A 12,097-nucleotide genomic window follows, 5' to 3' on the forward strand; every position below is an offset into this window, starting at 1 on the left:
CTTGTCATTATCAATCACCTGTAATGTATTGTAACTCCTGAGAAATCAAGATTTTTAAATACTATTATTTCTGTGATTGATAATAGTCCTAAAAATACCTATAAAGAAAGCTCAACCGAAGTATACCCCCTGCTTTCTTTTTATGTCAACCTTCCTCTAGACAAGTCCAAAAAGACATATTTCATAGAAAAATATATTATGGGCAGAGAATGTTTCTTCTAATTCTGTTGTATTGTACCCTTCCAAGTGCTTAGAACAGTGCAGTGCATGTAGTAAGGACTCAATAAATACCATTGATTGATTGATTGATTGATTGAATAAGGACAAAGGTTGCAACAGTCTTGTTTGATGAAAAGTCATTTTTCTCATCCAGAGCACAGTCTAATGAGGATTGGATGATATAATGAGCTTCTCTGAAAGAGGCAATAAATATATGCACTGATGAAAAGTCTTTTGTGTTTTCTCAAACAATGAAATAATGTGAATGGAAGGATGATACCCCTACTTGCAAGTCCCAAACACTTGAGTATCTCTTGAAAATGCACTAGAGAAAAAATTGAGAGGATTTTGCGTATTTTCAAGTTAGCTTCAGTGTAATACAATATCTTTCCAAACTTGTTAAATTTGATAGGTGATACCTAAACACCCTAAAGGTGCACCAGGGATCCATAATGAGTTTCCACTCCAACACAGAGATAACTAATGGAATTTCCAAGTGTCACAAGAAAAGGTGTGCCTTTTTAATTCATTAAAAGTTGTGAATAAAGAATAGGGATTACTTGCAGGAAAAAAAATATGTGATAAATCTATTCTAATACTTGATTCCCCAGATATCTATTTAGAACCCTGAAAATATTCCTTTAATGTTCAAAGGTAATTGAAAAGTGTGTTCTGAGGCAATAAAGCACAGCTTTCTTTGTTCATTAGCGTCATCATCAGATCCTATAACATTTATTTAGCTTTCCCAAAAGGACATTTTACATTGGATGATATGGCTCTAATAGAGTTAATTTGGAAGTCCAATGGGTAATGTCCATACTTGACTTCACATTGACTTCTTAAAACACATTTTATTACTGTAGTGAGAAAAGTTGTTAATTCGTCCATTGTAAACATGCTGTTGTTGTCAAACATTCATACTGGGAAATGTGAGACCCATTTCTAAAATCTAAAATTTTGGAATATGTTGTGACTTTCAAACAATTTTAAGGTTTACTCTCTATAGCACATAAGAAAAATGTTAATCTACTTAAAAAGGTCAATATATGAAAAACTGTTCTAAAATATGTTTCCTGATATTCTTAAATTTATCTGTTATTTCTTAGGGGAGAGATCTTGTCTTTTCCTTCGGTAAATTACATGGAACCTAGTATTTCATTTTTTTCTGATTCTATTGCTAGGGAATATTTCTGTGTTTGCCCTCCTTATGGGCAGGGAACGTGTCTATCAACTCTGTTGTAGTATTCTCTACCAAGCGCTTACTACAGTGTTCCTGCATAGGGTTAGTGCTCAATAATACCATTGAAGATGATGATCATGTGTTGAGTTTCTATTATAGCTTCCAAGCCTAGAGGAAAATTACTAGACTGTGCAAAGTAAAAAGAAAATCTGTATCTTTCTGTTTGTAAATGACCTGTGACTCACAGGCCAGCAGATATTGCTCATCGGAAAAGAGGCAAAAAGCAGATTAGCCATGAGAAATGAGACAGTTCTCTTAGAGCACAGATTTTGGATGTAGAGAGGGAAAAAATGAAACAGGACCAGGCACTGTGGCTACCAAATGCAATGGTGCAATAACTTCATACAGTAATAATAATGGTCAAGTGTTTGTTCTATGCTAAACAGTGGGGTAGAAACAGGACAGTCAGATTGGGCACTGTCCCTGTCCCACATGGGGCTCACAGTCTCAAGTAGGAGGGAGTAGGATTTAATCCCCACTCTACAGATGCGGAAACAAGGCCAGAGAAGTTAAATGACTTGCCCAAGGTCACACAACAGATAAGCGGCAGAGTAGGATTTTAACCCAGTTCCTCTGACACCCAGGCTTGTGCTCTTTCCACTAGGCTGTGCTGCTTCCATGCTGCTTATGTATACTATGTGGAAGGAATTGTCTGTCAGACAACAAATCTAAGCCACACACACACACATCCCCCACTAAAATCATCTCTTTCTCTCTCTCTCTACACACACACACACACACACACACACACACACATGGAAAAAAAACCTAGTAGATCAATTCAGGACTCTCATGAACCTCTAAGAAGAAGGCAAGAAAGGACACTAAGATGTCCAAGTAAATGAGTGAACTGCAATAAAAAAGTTGAATGACCTGAGCCCAGAGTTTGGGAGACTTAGTGCAGGTCCAATTTGCTATTTTCACAAATCTTTAAACAGTACTAAGGAATCCAGTCAATGTTCAGTCACTTTTTGGATGGTGGTAATGATGGAGATCTCTCTGGTTACCTATGGACTTTCTGGGGAACTGGCATGTTTATGTCATTAGGTTATAATTCCTTTGAGAACAGCAACTGTGTCTCTTACCTTCTGTGATATGGTTAGATCTGTACTCTTTGGGCATTTGGTGTTCACCCCAACCTCATCCCCAGAGCACTTATGTATATATCCTTAAATTATTTATTTTAAAGTCTGTCTTCCCCTCTAGACTGTAAACTCCTTGAGGGCAGGGAATGTGTCTCTACTGTGTTGTGTTTGCCCAATCACTTAGTACAGTGCTTTGCACACAATAAACACTCAATGGGAATGTGTTTACCAACTATTTTATCTTGTTATATTGTACTCTCCCAAGTGCTTAGTACAGTGCTCTGCAAGCAGTAAGCTCTCAATAAATACAATTGATTGAATAAATACCATTGCTGATTGACATAATAATAATGATGGTATTTGTAATGATGGTATTTGTTAAGCGCTTACTATGTACCAAGCACTGTTCTAAGCACTGGGGGAGATATAAGGTAATCATGCTGTCCGATGGGGGCTCACAGTCTTAATCCCCATTTTGCAGATGAGGTAACTGAGGCCCAGAGAAGTCAAGTGAATTGCCCAAAGTCACATAGCTGACAAGTGGCGGAGCTGGGATTAGAACCCATGACCTCAGACTCCCAAGCCCAGACTCTTTCCACTAAGCCACGCTGCTCTCCCCAAGTGCAGTTCCATGCAGTGAACAACATAAGTGCTCATTCAAAGCTGTGGACAATAATAGTTCTTCCTTATTTTCACTCTGTCTTTCCTGTCAGAGTATTTATTCCTCCGGGCCCAGTTGTACGACAAAGCAAAGGATCCCCTTTCTTGGAATCTACAAACTTCTCTTGAGATCCCTATATGGCAGAAAACAGAATAAGATGCAAAAAACAGAAGCTAACTCAGACACCCATAGCTGAAATATTTATTTTCTATATCATAATACTGCTTGCCTACAGTGCACAGAACACTGTACTAAACTCTTGGGAGAGTACATAGAGTCAGAAGACATAGCCCTTGCCTTTGAGGAGCATCAGAAGAGATAGGTATAAAATAAATTACGCCTAGAAGAGAAAGTAAATAATGGATATATAGATGAATAAATGCTTAAATAATAATGAATGTAGGTTGCTAGCTAAAGATTTATGCTATGGGTGCATAATTGACATAGGAGTGATGAGGTGGTATTAGGTGCCTATGACCTGGGGATAAGAAGAAATAATTGGGCCAAAGCTTTTCTTTCTATCTTGTTTGCATTACTTTAAGGTACTTTTTTTATCTATCTTTCCTGGCAAAGGTATACTTTGGGTGGTTTAAACCTCTTTATATGGCTTTAGAAATATGCACTGCAGTGTTGATACACATCCTGTTACACAGTGCCATCTGCCCTCTAATGGGATTGACCTTTAAATGCATTATTTTGTGTCCTGCAGTCAATCTTGATTATTTTATCAGGGAAATATTAGCAAGGTCTTTATAATTCAGGGGCAGTTAAGTGGATCTGAGCCACTGCTTCTATACGGTATTTCTGAAACACATTTTCTGAGTTCTGGCCAGGGCTGCTGGCGACCAGGCTTCGGATCAGAGAAGCAGGGGACTTATGTTAGAGGAACAACTGCAATTCAAATCAGGGAAAAGCTTCTGAAACATGGATTGTGAAGTCCCAAGCGTCAGATCTGTTTTTCATAATAATAATAATAATAATAATGTTGGTATTTGTTAAGCGCTTACTATGTGCCGAGCACTGTTCTAAGCGCTGGGGTAAACACAGGGGAATCAGGTTGTCCCACGTGGGGCTCACACTTAATCCTCATTTTACAGATGAGGGAACTGAGGCACAGAGAAGTTAAGTGACTTGCCCACAGTCACACAGCTGACAAGTGGCAGAGCTGGGATTCGAACTCATGAGCCCTGACTCCAAAGCCCATGCTCTTTCCACTGTGCCACGCTGCTTCTCACACTCCCACACTCCCTTTCATGCCACACTCCCTTCGTCAATACTAGCCTGGAGAATCACACCATCCTCATGAAGTCCCAGGCAAGGGTGGGTTAGAAGGAAAAACTGAAAAGTCTGAAATAATCTAGTGTGGAATTTAAAATCAAGAAAATAGATTCCATATTCATAATGTGCCAATTTTCCTCCTTTGATAATTCTCCTTTGTTTTTTCTTTTTTAAAATTCACTCCACAACCCACGATGCTGCTGCATCTGAATCCAACAGTATATCTGTAAAGGAAAGCTTGGAGACATGATCACAAAGACAGTCCTCAAGGAGGATGCTATTCGGCTGTTCTCCTAATAATAATAATAGTAATAAATGATAATAAAATAATATTTGGTAATCACAAACACAGAGAGCAGGAAACTGGGTTAAGTAGCAGAAAGAGAGATTTAGATTAGATCAAAAAAAATCCACTTACGGACATTTTTAAGTGATTTATAAGAGAATATACCTCAAAGGAGTTTTGTGGAAACCAGTTTCCTGGAGATCTTTTACAACACCTACATATATTAGGCCCAGCTCTGCCTGAAGGCGAGGCTTTGCTGGATAAGATTTTGAGGGTTTTTCCAATCTGGGGAGTCCGTAATCCTGTTGAAGCATCTAATCTGAGAATGTAAAGAGTTAGGTTATCTACAAAACTTTTTTTACACTATTTGACTCAGTGTTTATCTGAGAGGTTGGTGTGTACGAAGAGTGTTTGTGTTAATTTTTTTTCCAGGCAAGCCAAATGACTTTAATGGTCCTAAAAAAGATAGTTATTAAATCACCAAAGAGCTTTCAGTTTTATCATTTCAGGATGAACTGATAGGTGAATAAGCAAGAAAGCATTTCCAAATTTGGGTAAATTTAAATAATATTATCCAGAACTGATTTTTTTACATCATATTTTTCTAAATCCTAAGCAGAGATGTGTATTTTTAAAATGAGTAGGAAATCTGAAGTGCAATATCATTGCAATAGTAGTCATAGTGTTATTTATTGAATGCCCACCATGAGTTCTACGTTGTACTGAGCACCTGGGAAAATATAACAGAAGCAAAAATGTATTCACTGTCCACAATGAGTTTACCCTCCAAATGAGGAGGCAGACATGAAAGTATTTATAGATAGAATAAGAATAAATAATTGAATGTGCATTTAACTATACATATAAGTGCTGAAGACGGATGTAAATGAATATGTAAATACTAGAGGTAGTGGTTGGGTTGATATGACTCAGAGGTTGGGAATTAATCCCAGTAGGATTATTGGAGAAAGTGAGACTTTAGTACGACTGCGGTCGTTTTATGGTCTGGAGGACTTGTATTAGAATTACGCACCCCCTTTTCTACTTCAATTTTGCTTATTTAAAATGAGCTAAAATGAATGTCTAAGATATTTACCAATTTGTCAAAGAATTAAATAAAAAAGTCACAATCAATCCCATCCTGTTTTAGGAGGAGTAATAGCTCCACTATGATTTCAAACAATCTATTTAAACCACAGGTCTTCAGAGCAACCACCTCATTCTTCACCACTTGCAGAATCAAAGCCGGCAACTGATACCTGGGTACTATTTTCCGAGGAAAATTAAATAAATCCAAACAAGGGTAGGTTTTGGTATTTTTACTACATTTACTGCTGGGAATGCGAAGCTAAGACCAGTCTCCCTAGTAGTTGATTCATTTTTACTTGACATTTCAAGGAAAATGGCTATGCCGTATTCACATCCAGCTTCCAGTTCCCTGTGTAGACTCAAATCAGTGTAACAGGGACATCAGCTAGACACTCCAATCAGACACACCAGCAGAGGCTACCCAGATTAAGGACCATACTATCCGACAGAACTTGTTAATGGTGTTCTACAGAAAGTGACATTCCTCTTCTGTCCCTTTCTCTTTCCCCAACCAGCCAGTTGTTGTTTGAAAAACACCAGATCGTGTCTTCCCAACTGTCATCTTGGCACTTTGCACCATCTCAATCAGTAATATTTGAGCACCTATTATGGACATTTAGGAGAGTGAAATAGAGAGGAAGTCGACATGATCCCTGCCCTTGAGAAGCTTACAATATAAACAGGAAGACAGACACTAAAATAGTATACAGATAGAAAAAATAAAGTGAATAGAAGCTGCTTGAACTAGTGGATAGAGCACAGGCCTGAGAATCAGAAGAAGCTGAGTTCTAATCCCTGCTCCACCACTTGTCTGCTGTGTGACCTTGGGCAAGTCACTTAACTTCTCTGTGCCTCAGTTACCTCATTTGTAAAATGGGGACTAATACTGTGAGCCTCATGTGGGACATGGACTGTGTCCAACCTGATTAGCTTTGATCTACTCCAAAGCTTAGTACAGTGCCTGGAACATAGTAGAACAGTGCCTGGCAAATAGTAAGTGCTTAACAAATACTATCAGAAAAGAAAGTCTTAAGTGATCACCTTAACATTTAGGCATTCAAAACCTCCCATCACACTTTTGTACATGTTGATTTACATGCTCTGTTATTTTGGCCCCTCTTCCTCCTAGCTGTAAATGATTTTGTTTCTGCCTTCCCCATTTGCTTATTAGCTCCTTGAGGGCATGGATTATATCATCTATCACTTTTACTCTCACAAGTATTTATTAGAGTCCTCTGTCTACAGTAGGTGCTCAGGAAAATAACATTAATTGTTGTGTGTCCTTGTGGTTTCTTTCTTCACTAATACAATCATAAGATGACTGGACTATGGACTATAGCTCATTATGGCAGGGAACGTGCCTCTAATTCTGTTGAATTGTACACTCTCAAGTGCTTAGTACAATGCTCTGCACACAGTAAACCCTCAGTGAACACCACTGACTGATTGACTGGAACCAGGAAAACCTCACCCAAAGCTATTCACATGGAGCTGTCACCACAGTAATCACCGGGGAAGGCCAGGGAGTAGGGTTCTGTGGTGGGTATTCCAAAGAGGCTAGAAGACGTTGTGGACCATTGTCATAATGGCTTCTTGAAGTAGCCACAACAAATCTAAATGCAGATCTCCTGCCCAAGTTAACTGTAGCTGAACACTAACTCAGGGAACTGAGACTTTTCCATCAGTTAAATTTTCCCAAGCACCTAGTGCCATGCTCTGCTCACAATAGGAAAGTATGGAGGTAATAATAATAATTGTGGTATTTGTTAAGTACTTATTATGTGCCATACACTGTACTAAGCACTGGGGTGGATACAAGAAAATCGGTTTGGGCACAGTCCCTGTCCCACATGGGGCTCACAGCTTTAATCCCTATTTTACAGATGAGGTAACTGAGGCACAGAGAAGTGAAGTGACTTGCCCAAGGTCACTCAGCAGACAAGTGGTAGAGATGGGATTAGATCCCATAGCCTTCTGACTCCTAGAACTGTGCTCTGTCCACTGAGGTAATTACATGATAATCAGATCTTGGTCCCACATTGGACTCATGGTCTCAGGGGGAGGAAGAATGGGCATCTTATCTCCATGTTTGACATCAGGAACCAGGCACAGAGAATCTAAGTGAGGTCACCCAGCGGGCAAGTGTCTGAGCCTGGATTAGAACCCAGGTGTCCTGACTCTCAGCCCTTTGTGTGCCTCTTGCACTAGGCCATGGTGCTTCCTCAGGTCACACTGCTGATATTGCTGCTGCTACTACTGCGGCTTCTACTGATGGCGAGTAAGTTCAAGTAGCCCTACCGGCTCAACTAAGGAGATTCATGCTAAAAATGTCAGTCTTATAAGTACAGGTACCTTATTAATCCACAGCAATCAGTTAGTTGTATTTATTGAGCACTTACTCTGTGCAGAGCTCTGTAATGAGCATTTGGGGGAGTACAGTATAATTGAATTGGTAGACATGTCCCCTGCCCACAAGGAGTTTACAATCTAGAGGACTGTAATCCATACCAATCAATGGTATTAACTGAGCACTTTTGTCATGCAGAGCACTCTATGAAATTGGTAGACACAATCTCTATCCTCAAGGAGTTTACAATCTTGAAAGGGCAGGCTTCATTCCATATATATTTTGTACACAGTGATCAGCACATTGTACAAATGTAGTAAATAATAGGCTTAATCTTGCAAATCAGTAGCAAAAATCTGTCAGCTTGCGCTCCTCCAATCCATCAATTAATCAGTGACATTTATTGAGTGCTTACTGTAGTCAGAGCATTGTATAAGCACTTAGAAAATTACAGTACAACAGAGTTGGTAGACATGTTTCTCTGACCACAAGGAGTTTACAGTCCTCCAGTAATAAAAATGAATGAATGAGGAGTTTTAATTGCTCATTCCCATCTCTCCAACTCTCCCTAATACTTAGGTATAGCTCAGTAAACAATGAGTGAATGAGTTTCTGATGTGTTCATTATGATTATACCCTTTTGTCTCTCCTGCTCTATTTACTTGCGTGTTGGTGTATTCTGATTTATATTTTTTTCTGCCTTTCCCATTAGGCTGTAAATCCCTTGAGAAAACAAATTTTGCCTTGTTGCTTCTTTTGTAACCCCCACATATCTCTAGCAACCAGCACTAAGTCTAGCACACTATCCTGTAGGTTATTCGAAGACAATGTTCTGCTAGGGATACCTTGTCTACATATGTTTGGTGTGGCTGAAAATACCTTCACGTAGCCACCATTCTTTTCCACTCTGTGTGTATGAAATGATTCCCCCTTTGCCATACTGATCTGTTTGTCACTTGAAGCACCTATTGCTGATTTCAATTCTGCCTATCGGTCTTCCGCTCTTCCCCAGATGTCTCCTCAAAGAGAATAACTCCTCTCCTGATCACCACCATGTCAGGCTGCCTTGGCTACTACTGGTTCTGAACAGCCTGATGTCATATCACAGTGTTTGAGACTACTTCACTGTAATTTTAAAATGTTTTCACTACCTTCTTGAATTGCAGGTGCCTCCTTTCAATTCTGCCTCTCAGGGTCGCACCTGGAGAGCTTCTAGTATTCTTCCAGTCTCAACTAAGGGAGGGAGAGTCAAGCAGAGGCATTTCCATTCCTACCTTGAGTAGTGGCTAGTGAGTGGAAGGCAATCTGCTACAAGTCAAAACTCTCCTGTGCTGGGCAGCAGCATCACAGAAAAGAGGAAGGGCGAAGACTCAAGTTTACTGCACGGAAGGAGACAGTGGTAAACCACTTCCATATTTTTACCCAGAAAACTCTAAGGATACATTACCAGAATGATTGCAGACGGAGGTGGGGCATTCTAGGACAGATGTGTCCATGATGTCGTTATGGGTCAGAGACAACTCAACAGCATAATAATAATAAAAAAAAAATGGTATTTGTTAAGCGCATACTATGTGCCAAGCACTGTCTTAAGCTCTGACAAGACCTTTCAATTCACTAAACCTTTCAGTTGACTTATGTGACTGATTTGACCAAAACAGAGCATCCTGGGGTTGCATTTGGATATATGCCCTTTGGGCATTTGGTATTCGCCTTACCCTCAACCTCCCAGTATTTATACATACCCGTGCAGTATTTATTGCCATTGTTCTTGTCTGCCTATCTCCCCCGATTAGACTGTAAGCCCGTCAAAGGGCAGGGACTGTCTCTATCTGTTGCCGACTTTACATTCCAAGAGCTTAGTACAGTGCTCTGCACAGAGTAAGCGCTCAATAAATACTGTTGAATGAATGAATACCCATAAATTATATATTTTAATGTCTCTCCCTCTACACTGTAGCTCACTGTAGGCAAGTAATGTGTCTACCAACTCTATTGTATTGCACTCTCCCAAACACTTAGTACAGTGCTCTGCACACAGTGAGTGCTCAATAAATGCCATTGATTGATTGATTATACTACCACATCCTAGTTCTGTTGGCAAACTGACTGCTACTCACCTGGCACTAGATTGAGGTTCAATTCATTCATTCAATAGTATTTATTGAGCGCTTACTGTGTGCAGAGCACAGTACTAAGCACTTGGAACGTGCAATTTGGCAACAGATAGAAACAATCCCTGCCCAATAATGGGCTCACAGCCTAAAAGGGGGAGACAAACAGAAAAACAAAACAAGTAGTCAGGCAATTAGTTCAATTAAACACCTGTGCATTTACAACCTCCTAATTACACTTCTGTATATAAGTGAGCAGCTTTATGCTGATCTATATCAATAACAATAATAATATTATAATCAGTGGTTTACCAAAATAAGAACAGAAAGCCATCAGCAATGTCATTTCTGGGTCAGACCAGTGGTTAAGGCAACCCAGTATTCTGTCTCCAACTGGAGCAACAAGATGCCTGAGGAAATCATAAGAAGATTGCCCTCATCATCCAAATAAGGCCGGGATGGTGGACAGAGAAGAAAACATTTTCTTTTGACCTTAAACTTCTGTCTGTTCTTTGAGTGCCCTAAGGACTGTCTCCAAACTAAAAAAAGACAACCCTGTCATCTCTCTTTAAATACACCTCTCTATAAAACAATTGAACCACATATATGATAGGAAGATTCTCTCCATTCATAGGAGTAGAAAAAGGAGTGGCACAAAAACCTCTCTCAGTTTCATTCTTACATAACTGCCTAAAGGTGAATTTAGGCAGAGTGACTGCTGACCACATTTCCTTGCTTTTGCATTTAAATCGCTGACTTCTACCCATCTGAGTTGTGTCCAGGTTCCCCTTGGAAAAATGACAGATATTGAATTATAGAAAAGACCGATCAGACTGTTAAATCTCCTGAGAAAAGCGGATACAATCCACAGGCGGAAGAAGTATCAGGCCCATGAATCAGTACAACTTTAGAGCTTAGCCAGGGTTGAGAAAAAGTTAATAACAAAATGAATAAGGTTTCTAAGGCTCTGGCTCATTGGAATTAACATCAGTCAATCAGTCAGTACCATTTGTTGAGTGATTATTGTGTCCAGAGTATTGTGCTAAGCTCTTCGGAGACTTCAATATAGTTGGTAGAAAAGATCTCTGCTCTCAAGGAGATTACAGTCTAATGGGCTAATTCACAAGTCAATATAGAAGAAGTGTAACTTAGTGGAAAGAGTACAGACCTAGGAATCAAAGGACCTGGGTTCTAATTTTGGCTCTGCCACTTGCTCATTGTGTGAACTTGGCTAAATAAATCACTTAGCTTCCCTTTGCCTCAGTTTTATCTGTAAAATGGGAAGGCAATTCCTGTTCTCCCTCCTATTCATTCATTCATTCAATAGTATTTATTGAGCGCTTACTATGTGCAGAGCACTGTACTAAGCGCTTGGGATGAACAAGTCGGCAACAGATAGAGACAGTCCCTGCCGTTTGACGGGCTTACAGTCTAATCGGGGGAGACGGACAGACAAGAACAATGGCACTAAACAGCGTCAAGGGGAAGAACATCTCGTAAAAACAATGGCAACTAATAGAATCAAGGCGATGTACAATTCATTAACAAAATAAATAGGGTAACAAAAATATATACAGTTGAGCGGACGAGTACAGTGCTGTGGGGATGGGAAGGGAGAGGTGGAGGAGCAGAGGGAAAAGGGGAAAATGAGGCTTTAGCTGCGGAGAGGTAAAGGGGGGATGGCAGAGGGAGTAGAGGGGGAAGAGGAGCTCAGTCTGGGAACGCCTCTTGGAGGAGGTGATTTTTAAGTAAGGTTTTGAAGAGGGAAAGAGAATCAG

At 39.8% G+C, this 12,097-nt stretch overlaps 1 protein-coding gene and 1 non-coding gene across 2 annotated transcripts in view; one reads left to right on the forward strand and one right to left on the reverse strand.

Annotated features, from left to right (window-relative positions):
• TMEM200A (transmembrane protein 200A) overlaps window positions 1-12,097 on the reverse strand; it is an 83,467-nt gene that overhangs the window by 64,036 nt on the left and 7,334 nt on the right. The window lies entirely within an intron of this gene.
• Window positions 9,389-9,521, forward strand: LOC114809445. Its single transcript, XR_003757229.1, has one exon. It is a non-coding gene; the product is annotated as a small nucleolar RNA SNORA7 (small nucleolar RNA).

The sequence above is a fragment of the Ornithorhynchus anatinus genome, chromosome 2 (genome assembly GCF_004115215.2).
Source record: "Ornithorhynchus anatinus isolate Pmale09 chromosome 2, mOrnAna1.pri.v4, whole genome shotgun sequence".
NCBI lineage: Eukaryota > Metazoa > Chordata > Mammalia > Monotremata > Ornithorhynchidae > Ornithorhynchus > Ornithorhynchus anatinus.